The sequence below is a fragment of the Amblyomma mixtum genome, chromosome 7 (assembly GCF_055824585.1).
Source record: "Amblyomma mixtum isolate Tamu chromosome 7, ASM5582458v1, whole genome shotgun sequence".
NCBI classification, from domain to species: Eukaryota; Metazoa; Arthropoda; class Arachnida; order Ixodida; family Ixodidae; genus Amblyomma; species Amblyomma mixtum.
In genome coordinates this window covers 58,863,679-58,880,150 of record NC_143018.1, presented here as the reverse complement: position 1 = coordinate 58,880,150, position 16,472 = coordinate 58,863,679, and the positions used below count along the sequence as shown (strand labels likewise).

At 47.6% G+C, this 16,472-nt stretch overlaps 1 protein-coding gene across 6 annotated transcripts in view; it reads left to right on the top strand.

Annotated features, from left to right (window-relative positions):
- Positions 1 to 16,472, top strand: part of LOC149336191 (uncharacterized) — a 416,214-nt gene that overhangs the window by 389,226 nt on the left and 10,516 nt on the right. For 3 of the 6 annotated variants that reach the window (XR_016284200.1, XR_016284214.1, XR_016284213.1), the window contains exons 9-11: positions 868 to 2,818; positions 5,015 to 7,786; positions 12,560 to 13,589. The gene's annotated coding sequence lies outside the window, so the exon portion shown is untranslated. Of the gene's footprint in view, positions 1 to 867; positions 2,819 to 5,014; positions 7,787 to 12,559; positions 13,590 to 16,472 lie in introns of those variants that run through there. The other 3 variants (XR_016284203.1, XR_016284201.1, XR_016284202.1) reach the window with 2 other exon arrangements.

The following is a 16,472-nucleotide window of genomic DNA, read 5'->3' as shown; positions in this document are numbered from 1 at the left end:
ACGTTTGAACGTCACGACTGTGGTTCCACATCACACCTGTAATTATGGTGCCACATCACACCTGTAATTAGTAACACAGCAGGGAACGTTCCTCTTAATCCACTCCTTCAGTGCAAATTCTACCGTATAAGAAATCACCGCGCAAATGTATACCTGCCGTGTACTGTCTCTTCAACAGTTTGCCGATTCGAGCTGATTATCGATCTTATTGCTAAGTGCAGTTCCTGACAGCAGCCATTTTGTGAAACAATATCCGCTTTTTTTTATGGTACCGCTTCGAGTTGAGAATCTATCTGAAGCAGCTGGAGATAAAAAAAAAACTTATACCTTGGACCAGTTTCTTTTTGCAAAAGTATGGACGTCAAAGTTCCGAGCGGTTTAACTGGAGTTCTGCAGCAACCACTTCATCAGCCACGACCATAGCAGGAAAGCAAATAAGCACGATCATTCCCATGCATCTAAGACGCGCAACATAACGCTACCACGACGACTTCAGTTACCCTAGCGAAGACGTTTACGCTTCACGTGCTTGACGCTTGATAGCCTTGGTTGCTTGCGTGCCATTAAACACAACAGAATATCTACAAACCCACTGCTCGCTGCGAATTCTCTAATTATCGGAGGGCTAAAACCTCTTCACAATGGCATTCGTAAAAGGTCTTGTAGGCTATATTCTTTCAAACTTCATCGTCAAAACCATTCTCTATTCCTCTTCAGTCTTCCAAAATCTATTTTCCGTCATATGTAACCGAAAATTTTTAGTCTATATCTCGTTTTCCGAAATAACTGGCACCAGCTCAACGCATTCCAAATGTAAAGCAAAGAATTTATTGCGTGTGCTTAGAAGTGGCGCTCCTCTGTTTGCAGGTTACCAGGTAGTAAAGGCTGAATACCGAGTCGACCTCTCCAGGTTATCACCGTATCGAACGACGCCTTCAACTTCAAAACCAAGATGATGGTGTGAACTTGCACCCACGCAAACAACGAGTCCGCATCATGGGGCCATTTCTTCCACGAAGTGTGCTCAGCGCAAAAGGACCCGACTATGTGGAGCATCCCGCAAATGACGGCCACTGTGGCTCTCCTCGCATTCCTCAAGCGGGAGCCGGCGGCACTTCTTTTATTCCTCATGCGTCTGCGTGAACGACCCAAGCTGACAACACTGCACCGCACACAACCACAGACACGACACCCACATCTATACAGTTACCGGGAAAACTCAATGGCGCGACAGAAGATGTGGCATGAACACACCAGTGAAAACACGATAGCTCCTCTGGGGAACAGCAACAGCTTACCCGGAAAGCAGCTAGACCTCCAGACCCCGTACCTCCATGTTCCACAGTCGAATCATACCTCAAACTAGGCAACGCAATGCACGCCCTCCACACCACATACCACCACGTACCACAATTCAGTCAAACGCCGAACTATGTACTACTATTTATACAATTCAACACCTCCTGCGTCTGTCCTGCCCACAAGTCAAACCGCAACCTCCGCGATTCCATATCGCTGTCTGAGGATTCCAAGTGGGCTCCCTTCTATTCCTGATCAGTCCGAGCCAATAGCCATCATCCCGTCCCAATGACACATCCGTCGCTTTCTTGATATCTCATATTAAGACCGCCCTCTACCCGCCTAACATCGACACACGCAGCGCAGCAAAAAAGCCTTCGTTAATGACCACCACCTCCCCTCATACCGACCATACCTATCCTCACATTGCTACACTTCAACTCAGGTTCGACATGGGTTCTATCCATTAAGTCAAATTTGAAAAACATTCTATTTACAGATCTTGTCTAGTCCACTGAAGGCTCGGAACATCCGGCACTAGTGGTTAAAAGAGGAAGAAATACTCCGTAAAATGGTCACGAAGGGGTCAGTTGCAATGTGTTCCGTCCAAGCCTGCACTGTGACTGTCCTTCGCTTCGGGCACTGTACCAAAGACGAATGCAGTGCTAAAAGCGGAGCTTTTGCTATTCCTCATGCTAATGGCTCCCGCTGTCTCACCAAGACCACCACATCCTGTACACGAGCTCGAACAGGCACCATACTGACATACCAAAGATAAGTGGTGGACGCCGTCAAACACACCTCACAAACCATCAATACACGCCGCAACACCGCTGTGAAGAGCTCCGAAGTGTGATAAAACTACAGCACAGTCACGAGCGCCGCGCACAAAGACCACTGCAACTTCACCCTGATCACAATAAGACACGAGAAGCACGAAACCTACAATGTACTCCACAACACGTGTAGAACTACCCACCCGAAGACGACCGCTACAACGCCGCCATCTAACACGCAGGTAGATAGCTGAACATTAATTCACTCCTGGAAAGCGATGAAATTAATATTCATATTCAAGGAGCAAGCACAATTCTAGGCGGTACATAATTTCGCGGCCGTGACCGCCAAGACGACGCCAGTCACCTACAAGGTACTGCAGCTGCAGTGGAATCGGGGCGGCCACATTCACATCTTCCACAACCTAACGGATCTCTAACTCTACATGAGCCATCGTATCAACGCACACGTTGTGTGTCTGCAGTGAAGGCAAGAATCACCAGGAGGCCGTCTGCCACGACCCCACCCACAGAAAGCGCGGCAGCCGCAACCGGAAGGTCTACGTTCACCGTTATTGCAAATGCCTCCAAGGGTGCAGAGACGATAACAGCGAGACGATGGCGTGCAGGGCTACAAATAACCCGGAAAACTTCCCGCACGCTTCGCGTGATGCAGCAACCTCCAGCCGCCAAGAAGTGTTACAAAACGTGGGCCTGAACCTCCGACAGAAAACAAAATTACAGTGAGTACGTCTTCATTTAACCCGAAGAACTCTCGTCTTAGCCTCTCAGACAGTGTAGTTGAGCTACTTGGTGCTTGGTAAATAGCCGAGACATGGCTACCAGCGCAAAAAAAAAAAAGACAGCAAGAAGAGAGAAACTGGACACACAGCTCAGGTCAGTTTGTGCATCCCACTGTGCTCCGTCCAGTCTTCTGCTCTCGATGGGATTTTTTTTAGCACTAGTAGCCATGCCACCTCTATCTGCCAAGCATGCATAAGATTTTAAGGCCGCCAAAGGGTGCGCATGTGATGTGAGTGCGCGTTAAAGAACCTTAGGAGGTGGAAATTTCCAGAGCCCTTCCCTACCGCGTCCCTCACGGTCTGAGCCACTTTGTGATTTTGAACCCCCATAGACCATAATATACAAAAATTCGTTGTATCCGAAGTTAACGCATGAAAGGTAGTTATATTCGAGGTGGCACATTAAGGTTCGTTCTATCCGAGGAACTACCCCAAGTTGGTATAGATAGTATACCAAGTTTGTTCGTAGCCCTGCCACTAGCTACTGACAGACGGCGGTCGCTGTTTTTACTTTGTTGTGACCGGGCCTGCGGGAGACGCCGGAAGGTATCGTGAGGCATTGGCGGCGTTTTTTATTTATTTATTTACAGTACCTACAGCGCCCAACGGGCATTATTGTGGGGGCTGCATCTAACGCGCGCCGAGGTGAGCTTCCTATGTGTAGTGCGCGTGCCAGTGGTGTGACATCGAACGCGTCACCCGCGGGATCCCTGCCTCACTATGCTGGAGAGTAGAACGAGCGTGCGACTGCACACGCGAGTGAAAAAGTCCCAGGCACTCATCGCGCACAAGCCTGGCCGCAACATAGGGATCTAGGGAGGGGCGCCGCTATACAGGGTGTCTCATCTAAGACTTTACACAATTTTTAAAAATAGCCTTAACCTTAAAAATAACCTCGAACAGCGCTTTTTTCGGTATAGCACTGTCAGCGGGGCAGTATATCAGAATGCAAATAAGACGTGCTAACTAGCAGGCTGGTTAACTATTATTGAATAGTTAACTTTTTAACTATTACTATTATGCTCCTTAATTATTAAAATCCGTGCAGCACACCGTAACTAATATCCATATCAGTTTTTAGAATTTCGAAAACGCGGTCACCCTCGGTGCTGTGGTCCGACAAATTTTGGCTACCTCTCACCTAAATGCCGGTCCTTTCGAGAAGCTTGCAACCAAACCGACCTCTCCAGTGGATGTAACTCGTAGAAATAGCCAAAATTTCTGAGGCGACAGCGCTGAGGGTAAACACATTTTCGAAGTTCTAAGACCTCATACGGATATTAGTTACGGCGGGCCACAGTTACAATAGTTACAAAGTGAACTATTCAATATTAATTCATTAAGAAGCCTGATAGTGAGCACATCTTAGCTGTGTTTGATGTACTACATCGCTAGAAAAGCTATCCCGAAAAAACCGCTGTTCTAACTTGACAAGCCTATCTTTAAAGACATAGGGGAAACGCCCTGTACAAGGCGTGCGCCAGGGGTGCACTGCGCGCTCCCTCCCCTCGTACGACGAAGTAAATTCTCTGTGGTTGCAGGATCTAACAACGAAGCAAACGCAAAATATTTTGCGCGACGCCGCCGCGTGGGCCTTCGCGAGAAATTTAACGTTCATAGAGTTCTGTTTTTATTCCTGAATTTGAAGCATACAGCTTCATTTCATTGTGCAAGCACATTACTACTGACGCACCTGATGTACGGTCTCAACAATGGTTGCATGGTCCCGTTCTATAATTTTACCATGTCAGTTAAGAGCAGAGCGTTATTTCAGAATATAAACTTACTCATTGTTAGTCGTTACCAGCTTGCCACCATGCTTTAGATCCTGAATCGGAAGCTGCCACCCGCGCAGGTATTTTTTCTACCATTTCTGCTCTCAGTATCGAAGCTGTTGCACTGTTTAGGATGGCCTGTCTGTAATCAGCCATGAAATAAGCTCTAAGGAGACTGCTATGACACCTACTTTATACAGCGACTGCGTAGAGAATGTATTCACGTGCGCCGGTAACTCACTCGCAATCTCTACTTTGTTCATTTTAGAGCGACAGTGTAGATGATGAAAAATGCATTTCCTTTTCAGTTTCACGTGAATTTCCATGAGTGCATCAAAGCAGCGGCGCTCTTGCCGTGCAGGCTTCTCGAGCGTGGAAGCAGCATCTCCTCCAGTGCCTCCATAAAGACGGTGGCGACATCTACCCACATGCCGAGCGATTAATCTTGGCAGCTCTCTTCGGAGCGTTTCGTCTCGGTGGCCACGGAACGTCGTCGTGCCATGGAACGGACGGCAAGTGAGTTCCGCCTGCTTGTGCTGACTTCTGGAGCGTGGACGCAGGCCAGCAACGCCTATCGGTAGTCGTGAGCACCTTCGTCTACGCCTCTTCTGCTGCCGCCAGGGCAGAGGCGACATCTGTCCACAAACGGAGACATTAGCCATACATGCTCTGTGCCGAGCATGGCCACCTTGCAGCTCCGTATGCGTCGCTTCGAAGTGTGCACTGCTACTGTTTCTCATGCCGTCCAGCAACGATGCTGTTCGTCTCTGCTAGTCTCTGCTAGTGGCGCTGCTGCCTTTCCTCATGCTAGTGGCGCCACCATCCGGCGTACAACTCACACAAAACACAAGTACAACGGCCATGATAGCTGCACATCTGCCACGCTAATACCAGCAAAGCGCTAATCTCAAGAATTCAGAACCACAGATCAGATGACCGCAGTGAAGTGATCTAGATTTTAACTCGGGCTACAACGAACAAACTACTGCTACCATAGGGGCAAACAACAACCGCAACGTACTGATAAGTACACCACGGTGCGATAATCGCGACTATAACCCACATTTCTACGAGTTGAACTCTACAGCCACAATGAAAACAACCACACCACCCACATTCACGTATATCATGCATGCAGGCAGGTCCACAAGTGCGCGACAGCCTGTCTCCGTGGCTCCGTGACTATGTCGTTCAGATCCTAAAGCCTGACTCAGCGGCCGCATTTCAGTGCTGGACGGCAAGGAAAAATGGTATTCGAACATACAGTAAAGAACCGCAGGTGTGCCTAAATTATACGCAAGCCCTCTGTTACAACGCCTCTCATAACGTCAGTTTTCACCCAACAAGATCAATTTTTCTCGACGGCTCCCCATCGCCATGGCTATCGGAAACGAAACATGGCAAGAAAACATGGTTTGCTCACCTACGGCTCCTGGTCACTTGAAAAAGTCTGCCGAACAGTGCAGTCACACTGTACCTACGGATTAAATGCAGGAAAAGCTTCCAAACGGTTTACGATAGCTCATCGTGTACATCTTGTCTCGAACGGCATTTCTCCTGTTCCTCTTGCCAGCGGCAATTTCAGCCCAACAGATTTGTCTACTTTCTGCTAGACGGCGCTCATGTTGTTCCTCATGCCGGCAAACACCTACACTCCCCGAAACACGAAAAGCAGCCTCTGTACACTGAACCTACACCCCCACGAATACACGCCCCAGCAGTTATTCTTCAGAGTGGCCATCTGTCCAACCACTACAACGAAAACCACAGCACCAAAGTCACAACTACTACGAACATCAGGTCAGCAGAAAGAAACTCCCAAAACATACATGCATGCACACCAACCATATCCACTAACGGTGGGTCTACTGGAGCGGCCGTGGAGAACGTGCAAGGAGAGCTTCGACCACTGCAATGACCAATAACAAGAACAGCTATCATACCCCGACAACCGCTGCCACAAACTGCAAAGGCGATGCCGATACTTCACTGGGAATATGCTCTCCTGCCAAGGATCATCCGGGATATCCGGATAAAAATGTTAGGCTGGATTAAGGATGGCTTGAACCTAGTTTGACGAGCGGAAGCTTTGACACAGTTCTCCACAGGTCCTTTCCGTGCTTTTTTAATATGAACTGGGTTCCGCATTTCTGCCCTCTTCCCACAGCTTGTTCGTTCACTTTCCTTCCCTATGCCCAATCGGCGCCTTTCTTCTCTCATGGGACTTCTTCCTATCATGTCGGCCGTAGACGGGGGCACCAAATGGCCAGTTTTGGTGGGCTCTTGCCCTGCCTCTGCTACCAAGGCATGGGGGTTTAGTCCCCTTTTGTTCGGCACGGGTTAATCTTTGCCCCTTTTTCCCACTCCCTTCCTTGCTCCCTGCACGCAGGATTAGTCTTTTCTCTTGGTATAGGCCCGTTCTTGCCGCTTTTCACAGTCCTGCATTTCTCCTACCTGTTTCGTCACGCGCTAATTTCTTCTATATCCGTTCTTTTATGCACACCCTATCCTCTTTCTTTCCTCCGGTACTTTTCTTTTCTGCCTTTTACAGTGTCCTCCTTTCTTCCTCCCTTCATAGATTGCGCCATGTCCCAGTAACCATCAAGCGCTAAAGTTCTTGGGCAAAACAGACAACTTCCCTGCCTCATTCATCTTTTACCGAGGCTATTCTGGCATGCTTGCCTCGCCCTTCTGCCCCTTTTCCTTTTCTTCACCCTCAGATTTTTTTCGCATCGGATTTTATGTAGAAATCTTCTTTGGGCGTTTCGTTCCTATTTTTTTTCCTCAATTCGTTTATGAAGGCCATAACCATATGCTGGCGGGAGCTTTCTGCAACCATTTTTTGTGGCGTTACTTTCTACCTTACAGTTTGACACAAGGAATGACAGATTCGGAAAATGGGCGTTTGAACCCAGCTTCGGTAGATCGAAAAATCTTGTACCATGGCGCTGTATCCCTTGTCCCTCTAAAATTCATTACCAGCATCAAATACGACAACCGCAGATATGAAGTCCTGCACACCAACAACGACGACTGCAAATACGCCCACAAGACCGGCCCCTGCGAATGTGCAGGACCTCAGCTACGCATCTTCGACAGGCACGACCGCAACTACAAGCACGACAATAAGACGGTGAGTTTCCATTCATCCTGCCAGGGGTCTTAGATGCGTAGAATATACGTAATTAATGACAAGCCTGCAAGAGAAATTGAAATCCCTGAAAGACCCCTGTTCAGGGTAACACGCCATGAATAACGGCCATTCAAAAGAAGAAAGCCAACAGTCAATGATGCCGAGAGAGACAGAGCAATTTTTTCATTGTTGCTAGTTTGTGGTGGTGATCAACGGGAAATTAGCAGCGTCACCATTTCTTACCTAAAAGATAGCTTTTCAGATAGAGTAAGAGAAATCAGCTGAATCCACGACCTCCGCATGTCGAGAGCGATGCGCTCCCAACTGAGCTAAAACGATGGTTCTACTTTCGAGGGTTTTACGTTGCATGTAACCTAATCCTGAGAGTATTGTCCATCGCAACCCGCGACCATGGCTGTGGGCGTAGGAACATCCTGTTGTACTGCAAGTGTCATGTGGAACGTGATAAAATGCTGAGGGTTGCGCGAGAACCCTCTTATGCTTCATATAGTATCGAGACTCCCGGAACGCCTTCGTTAAGCTATTTAGCAGACAATGGCATGGAATTGAGTGACTCTTTACCGACGACACATGAAGGAAGCTAATGGCCTTTGAACCCGAGGAAAGCCTATGGGAATGTTTGCTTTTCTTTTAATGTATAACGTTGACCAACAGTAAATTAGTAGCGTAACATTCTTTTGCCTGAAAGAAATTAGTAGCAAGTAAAAGACAAAATTTGCCCCCGATTTATACGGTTAAGTAAAGTGTGACTTAGGTATGCTAACATGTCTGTCGTTATTTAGCTTGGTCTTTGTTCAGTTTTTTATAAACTTGAAAACTCAAGTTGCACGAAACGTTCCTGCCGTCTTTCCTCGGCTTTCCTTTTGCTGTACGCGGCCTGAGCTGCTGATTGCAAATTAAGTCACCTTTCCCACTATTCGGCATTCTCTGAAGCCAGTTCTACACGCCTCTCGACTGCACGTTCCTCCGGCGACTTCATCATTCCTATCTTCTTTCTCGCTGTTCTTCGCATTTCGCCCTCTTCATCTGTTTCCTCATCCCGTATGCCGGTATACCGTCTTTGACACTCTGCTTCAGCTTACCGCCTCCTTATATCGTTTGAATCAGTTGACTCGCTTTGGCACTCGCGTCCTTTTCGTTGTTGTGCAGTTCATCTTGCACGCCGTTCGGCTTCGAAATCTGACGAAAGAACGGCTTCATCCATGCTTTACCGCTTGCTGCGCTCCAACGGTCCTCTGGTGACTTCATCCTACGCCTCGTCTTTGTGGCATGTGCACGCAATCCCGCCACGGGTGTAGGAAACTTCCATAGACACCGCTGTCCAGCTTATTCAGGCTTCAGCGCCTGTTCCTCCAATGGCGACCGGAGGAGAGCCAAAAATTGAGCGCCGTGTCGTTGTCATGGCAGCCGTATCCAGCGGAACAAAAAACTACATGCCCGAGTGGTCTACCAACCACTGCGTGCGACAAGAGAGGAACTTTGTTTTCCGGCGCATCAAAAAATTCAGCCACCTCTGCTGTTTCTCGCGCTGCTTATGCGCAGAGGAATTATTCATTTTCATCTATCAGCCGCCGTGTTGGCTCTGTGGTTATGGCGCTCGGCTGCTGGCCCAAAACATGCGAGTTCGACACCGGCTGCGACGGTCGAATTTCGATGGAGGCGAAATGCTAGATGCCCGTGTACTGTGCGATGTCAGTGCCCGTTAAAGAACGCCAGGTGGTCGGAAATTTCTGGAGCCCTTTACTGCAGAGTCCCTCATAGCCTGAGCTGCTTTGGTACGTTAAAATCACATAAACCAAAAATCATTTTGAGATAGTTTTTCAGTCATCAGCATGTGCTAGATTATTAAAACCGAACCTTTCTCTCGGCTGGTGGTCCTACGACGTGACCATGTGTCAGCCCGCACAACGATATCCGCTTTTTATCTTGAAATAAATGAACTGTTAATATGTGCCAGTCTTATGGGCTGTTTGTTTCTGTATACCGTTCTAACGTTCTAGTGTACTCAGGAGATGAACTTCAGAACATGATCAATGAGTTATAGGCAGAGCAGAACGGTGGGTCTAAAAATATGAGGAAAACCAGAGTAATGTTCAACAGTATCAGAAGGGCACAGCAGTTTACAACTGGTAGCGAGGTACTGGAAGTGGTAAGGGAATAAATCTACTTAGGGCAGGTAGTAACCGCAGATCCGGATCATAATGCGAAATAACTAGAAGAATAACAATGGGGTGGAGTGCATTTTGCAGGTCCTCTTCCTAAAGAGGTAAGTCTATAACAGCTATATCTTACCGGTATACTATATCTTACCGGTATACTATATCTTACCGGTGTGCCAGAAACGGGGAGGAAAAAGGGTCCAAATTAAGTTAAGGACAACGCAGCGAGCTCTGGAAAGAAATCGATGGGTGCAACGTTAAGAGACTGCAAGAGGGTGGAGTGGATCTGGGAGCAAACGCGGGTTAACGATATTCTAGTCGAAATCTAGAGAAAGGAATGGGCTAGGACAGCGCATGTAATGTGAAGGCTAGATAATCGATGGTCCTTAAGGATAACGAAGTGGATTTCAAGAGAGGGCAAGCGTAACAGGGGCGCCAGAAGTTTCACAGGACAGGGTTAATTGGTGACATATGGGAGAGGGCTATGCGCTCTAGTCGTCACAGTCAGGCAAATGGTGGTGGTGATGAAAGGCATGGCACTATAGTGTTTCTGGTTTAATGCCCATATATGCTGAGTTGTTTATCCCCCGACTATACATTCATAGCTCGCTGGGAGTCCTCGAGCCACTCCTGGCGTAGTGGTGCAGCGACGCTGCTCTGCGATTGCTGCTGCTGCCATTGGCGGGGCCTGTGAGACCCAGGTTGCTCTTTCCGAGCAACATATCGTGACAAATCACTAAACTGTTACCTGGCACGGTGGTCGGTTTGCCCACATCCGGTAGGCTGGTTGTGATGACGTCACATGATCTAGGTGTCCCAACTAGGTTGCTGGAGCAGCCGGTTGCTCCAGCCGGTCCAGGTGCAAGGCTTCAAACGATCACCGACACCGGACAATTTTTTTTTCGACATGTGGGTACTAATGCCCTAGCATTAAAAATACGAGGGGGTACCCAAAAGAAACCGGACTAATTTTTTTAATCGGCACAGCTTCTGTGGTACCGCGTTTTGCCGCTAGTAGTGCATAGAACGAACATTTAAGAGTCAGTAAGCCGAGTGCCATCGCTGAAGGAGGTCATATTAGTTCAGGCAGAGTTTTAGAGTGACGACTGTTTTGTGTGAGCGTCGTTTTGCAATGGCTGATGTTCGTGAACAGCGTGCGGCGGTGAAATTCTGATTTTTTCTCGGAAAAAGTGGAACGGAAACTCTTGAAATATTCAGAAAGACGTTCAAGGACGATGCTATGGGGACAACTCAAGTGTTCCTGAATTAAATTCTGAACAAAGCAACAGTCATGCCAATGGAAAACTTCAAATTCACCTCGCCTCAAGACAGCTCGTCAGGTGAAACCAAACCTCGAAGCAATGCTGATTTGTTTTTTCGACGTGAGAGGAGTCGTCCATTCAGAATTTGTTCCGCAGGGTCAGACAGTTAACCAGGCTTTCTGCTTGGATGTTTTGAAAAGATTGGGCAACAGTGTTCGGTGGAAGCGGCCTGATTTGTGGCAGACGGGTGACTGGTTTTTCCACCATGGCAATGCCCCTGCTCACACAGCCCTGTCTCTACGACAAATTCGGACCAAAAATGACATGACCTCTGTTCCACAATCCTCATACTCACCCGACCTTGCCACGTGCTTCTTTCTTTTTTTCGTAGAATGAAAAGACAGGTGAATGGAAAGCGTTTCGCTGATGTTGCTGAGGTGAAGAAAAAAACGACGGAGGGACTGTCAAGCATCACAAAAGATGAATTTAAACAATGTATTGAAAAATGGAATGAAGGATTCGACAAACGTATTATTGTAAGTTAAGAGTACTTTGAAGGATATTAAAGGTCTGTGCTGAAAATGTGAACAAATAAGTTCAAACAAAAATAAGTCCGGTTTCTTTTGGGTACCCCCTCGTATATCAACAAATCGTCCAGCAAAACGATGACAGGTTGACTGAAGTGTTAAAACGCTGCACTGCGGGTCACCGTTGGGTCACGTGTATTCCTGATGTGCAGCGCGAATACTAAGTGCCGATAAGATGCTGTGAAAGCGCTCACGTTGTTCAAAGAACCTGCGAAAAACACACATGCCAGATTGCTACTGCCCTTTTATATGTCCGTTAGAGTAAGTGCGCCGCAGGCTTACTGGTAGCTCCCGTCGCACCCAATAAAATCGAAGGATGCCCCATTGGTGAGCCACGACACACAGGGCCCCGAAAACCACGGCCGCAGTGAACGAGTTCATATAGGTTTTACAATATGACAACCTTACGAAGCTTCACGCGCGCGGTTGTATTTATCGTATGCGCGATAAGATTCAAAATCACTGTATTTAGTAAAAAAAAAAACGCCGTCTGCTTTGACGCAGGGTGCAATACATGCGTGTATTTGTCGCGCATTTGGCGATATGGCACAGCTAAATCAGCGAATTTGATCGTATATTGGCGCAAAGAAAAATGGGGATGTGCCGTATATCCAGATGTTGCACTACCTTTTGCACTCAGGAATTCTTATTAAATCCATACCTTTGTTTCCTCTCTCTGTTTGCATTTGTTTCTAACAACCGAGGCAATACTAATGTACTACTTGTGACGCCCTTTCATCCTAGGTCGCTTGTTTCCCCGCAGTAACTGCGAAGTTGTCCACGTAGCCTTTCCACGGGGTGACATCTGAGCCTCCTGCGGGATTCGTGTTGGTCTGTTCCGACATGCGCCTGCAGACGACGCTACATCCACATCGATATGTGCAAGGATGGACAGTGCTTCCCATCGGGATCGTTCTCCTGTAGAGCTACCTGTGCATTTACCCTTCAAGCGGCACTGCTTCTGTTCTTGCGTGATCCCCCTGGCGGGCATCGGCGACACATATTCCGTTCTTCTTGTCAGTGGCCACAAGGCCTCTAAGACCAGTGCGACCAGGGCTCACAAGAACGCCAGCACTCACAATCACTGTCACCTAAGCAGAACAAAACGCAACCAAGACGCCCACAATATCACAATGCAAACCGCCACAAGTACGACGACCACTCTCACGAAACATCCACTACTAACTCTGCACATTCGAAACTTACAGCTGCGAGTAGTCGCACGACACACAACCTATTATCAACTAACAGATACATGTGCGCCTCTCGGTGAATTTCATGGTCACATGTGCATCAGTTTCAAGGTCACATCTTGTCATAATGTTTGTGCCTGCCCTGAAATTCGACACACACCATATTGCCAACCAACAGATACATGTACGCATCTCCATGAATTGCATGGCCACATCTGCATCAGTTTCATGGTGACATCTGCATCAGTTTCATGGTTACATCTTTTCATAAGCTTCGTGCCTGCCCTGAAATTCGGCACACACCTTATTATCAACTAACAGATCCATGTACGCATCGCCGTGAATTTCGTCTTATTAGCTATGATACATGTACGCATCTCCGTGAATTTCATGGTCACATCTTGTCATAAAGTTCGTGCCTGCCCTGAAATTCGTTAAAACAGCTCACCAAGACATATTCACAACGTCCTGGTTGCACCTTCATCGATAATACTAAATCACGAAAACTATCCGATGGACGCTGACTGCTCATAGGCGACGTGTACATGATGTTCTAGAATAAATTATGCCTTTTTCTCCTATCACGGGCATTCTCGGCGTGTCAGTGCTTGAAGGGAACACACGTATGACACGACAGCAGCCACGGAATTAAGGACAGTTGTAACCTAGGTGCTGATCGTAACAAGCGTAGCAGTCACCAAGAGTGAACCGACCGTATTTTCGCATGTATTTGCGCGTACTAGAAACTTTCGTTTGAAGCGTCGAGTGTGGATTCGAGTGAGCAATATTCAGCAGTGCAGAAATAAAAAACAAATTCAGCGAAAATTTACTTCTGGCTTAAAGGGATGACGCTATAGCCTTAGTGGGTCCCTTCATCAGCCTGGACCTCCCTTTAATAAAGTCGAACTAGAATTTTGACGAATTCTAGAGGCCCGTGTACTGTGCAATGTCAGTGCACGTTAAAGAACCCCAAGTGGTCGAAATTTCCGGAGCACTTCACTACGGCGTGCCTCATAGCTTGAGTCGCGTTGAGACGTAAACCCTATAGACTAAACTAATGTGCACCGATGGCCTATGGGTAGAGCGTGTCTGATTCGTGATCCAAGCGTCACAGAGACTAGCCTAATTTTATTTTCACATTTAATATTACATTCTTGTCATAACGACGCTTGAGTCAGGTTGCGACCTAATGATCACAATTTACGCAATATTTTATTTAGTTACCAATTCCGCAGCTCCACCTGTGACGTCACGATCCTCTCGACCAATCCGGACTTTGTCGGCACTCCAGATACACCGCCGGGTTCTCTGCGTAACAAGGCCCTTTACACTAATGCGTTAAAAAGAATGCAAAAGGCACCCATGTGCTCTGTGATGTCTGCATGTTGAAGAGATGGTCTAATTTATTTCCTTTCATTTTACTGCTGTCGTTTAGCGCCTGCCTTTTAGCGTCCTTTTACATTAGCCTTCATTCATTACCGAGAAGTGAAACAGAAATGTATTTAAGGTACAGTACTTCGGGCAATAACAATAGAATTAAATGGAACTCGAAAGAAATCATATCCAATCATTGTAACCCCTTTTATGTGTATAACAAAGCACCATAACGCATGCCGAAGAGGCCTATCATTTCAGGCACATCCACAAAACTCTTCGAGCTCCAAATTGCCCTTACTGTGCTCAGTGATGTCCGAGTCGGTGTTGCTACGGTACACGTTGGTCAGTGTTGCTACACTAAAAAAAGACCAGACGAGCATACGCACGCACTTCACAGCCGTGGCAGCAGTGACCACTTATAGGGAAAGTGCTTTTATTGCGTAAGCAATATTACGCCAGGTCTCAGCCTCTTCGCGTGGCCACGGCGGTAGGCACGTTTGACCTTCAGAGCGACCGCAGATGAGCCTCCACTTCAAGCCGGCGGGTGGTCGTGGCGGTAGGCACTCCGCGCTGCATCTGCCGTCGCTACCGAGGCGCTGTTGCGCTGCTCTCTCTAAAGCCCCCATGGATCGATGGAAAAACTTTATTTTCGTCAGAGAGCATGTGTGGACGATTCCGTGTTAGATGGCCATCAACCCATGGCTGACGGCGACCTGGGTGGCCCACTCCACGGCCCTGGTCTGGATGACCGGGTCTGAGCTGGCCAACACGGCCTCCCACTGCTGGAGGGAAGGATCACGCATAATATCCGCCGGTGGCGGTGCTATGCTGCTGCAGCTCCATAATATGTGGTGATAGGTTGCCAATTCCTGACACCATTTGCACTCCGGCTGAATGTCCGGGTAGATTTTGCTCAACACGTATGAGTTAAACAAACATCTAGTCTGCAATCGTCGCCAGACGCATTCCTGCGCCTTCACCAATTACTTCTCCGGGGGTGGATAAATCCTCCGCTCAAGTCTGAAATGATTAGTAATGTCATGAAAGGATACCAGCCCATCTCTCATGAACCTTCCCGGGACGTCCGGCTCAACTACTCGGCTGACGAAACCTCGAGCATTCATGTGAGCCGTCCCGTTCCCAGGGTTCCCAGAGTGTGCAGGTGCCCAGACAATTTCCGCCTCCGTAGTCCCTCGCCCCGCGGTCCGATTCAGCAATCGCGCCGCTGTGACAGATATTCTGCTCCTCGCCAAATTTTGAACGGCTGTTTTTGAATCGCTTAAGATCAGGTCAGCATTACGTGTAACAAGTTGTCTGTAACTGTACATACATGTCTTGCTCGAATTCTTTGCCTCAATCTATCAAAAAGCTGAAATAACTGATGAGCTGCGCTCAAATTTCACATTAGGAAGTAATGTAATTGTCGGCAATTTTTTTATACTATTACAAACTTGAATCCTCTTTAAGACCCTCACTGTAGATGTCTTTGTATAAGGGAACAGAGAAAAGAACGTTGTACATGTGATTGTACAATTCACCTCTCTTCAGAGAACGTAACCCGCCACTAACACACCCTGGCACATTTTCAATGGGGAATACTATATTGGGCATTGAACGAGCGAGCCTTACTTGGCGCATCGGTAACGGTAACGTCGCGAAGAGAGGAATCTATGAGCTATTTGGCGAACCAAAAGAAGTACCAGCACTGCACCTCTAACAGTGCAGTGCTTGCGTCGCATGCCACAGCGTCACAACAAAAAAAAATAAACTTCGGCTTTTTTAACCCCATTATGAAATAACAATTTGAGAGCCCCTGGAAGTTTTCCCACCCCAAAATATTCCAAAGAACCCCCTAAATGTTTCAAGTAGGCCCACCCACAAAATTGAATAAGGTGGATTATTGGGGATTAGTGGGTGGGTTAGATCAGAATAGTGGTTGGATTAATTAGGAATAATTGAGATTTTTTTGTGAATTACAGCGAATTGAGGGCCCTAGTGCGAGGATTAAGGCGTGTAGTGAAGAAGTTGCGCCGAACGGTTAGACGCAGAAGACGACGAGAAGTATTGCCGGTGTGCAGACGACGAGC